Consider the following 918-nt stretch of genomic DNA (forward strand, 5'->3'; position numbering starts at 1 on the left):
TCTACATTTGTTTAATATCCATCTAAATATAACAATTAAATATAGCATTTATGAATATAGCAATTATAAATATAAAAATATATAAATATCAAAAACAAATAAAGTTTAAGATCTAAATTTTTTATACTCATATAACCATATATAATATAAACTCTATTAAAAATTTATTTGCTTTTAAATGTTAAAGCTCGCACTCTTTAAAATGATTTAAGAAATATTTAGCATAAATGTGTATGATATGACTCTCTGGAAATTCTGTCTTTTTAAAATAAATTCTTATAAATTAACTGCTGAAAGAAATAAATATAGTACTAATCAGTAAAGTGTATTAGGGGGCATCCATAAAGTATGTACGCAGTAAAACCACTGATTTAGGACCCTCCTCCTCCCTTGTACGCCTCTTTATGCTTTAACCCTTTCATCCTCTGTGCATGTACACTAGGGTTATGACTTTTTTTCAACCCCGTGCTCCTGTACTGTAGTTTGATGAACATTTACCTAAAAAGCACGAAAAAAACTATTATTTGCATAGCTTTTGAAAAAAGTCCACTCCGCCATTGAAAAATCGATTTCGACATAAGTATCGATTAGGGTTATGACTTTTTTTCAACCCCATGCTCCTGTACTGTAGTTTGATGAACTTTTACCTAAAAAGCACGAAATGAGCTATTATTTGCATATCTTATGAAAAAAATTAACTGTGATGCAAAAAAATGTGACCTTGTTATAAATCCTAAACGGAATCGCTCGGTTATGTCCTGATGTAGCCCAGATTGGTTTTGTAATAATTAAAAGAGCAACAAAATGATTGAAAAAACGTTCTTTTTTTTCAAAAAGAAGTCTTTTTACATGTTACATCAAATTTTTTAACAAAAGTAATGTATAAAAGTATCATACTTTTCAAACTATTCAAAAATA

This window comes from Hydra vulgaris, chromosome 15 (assembly GCF_038396675.1).
Source record: "Hydra vulgaris chromosome 15, alternate assembly HydraT2T_AEP".
Classification (NCBI taxonomy): domain Eukaryota; kingdom Metazoa; phylum Cnidaria; class Hydrozoa; order Anthoathecata; family Hydridae; genus Hydra; species Hydra vulgaris.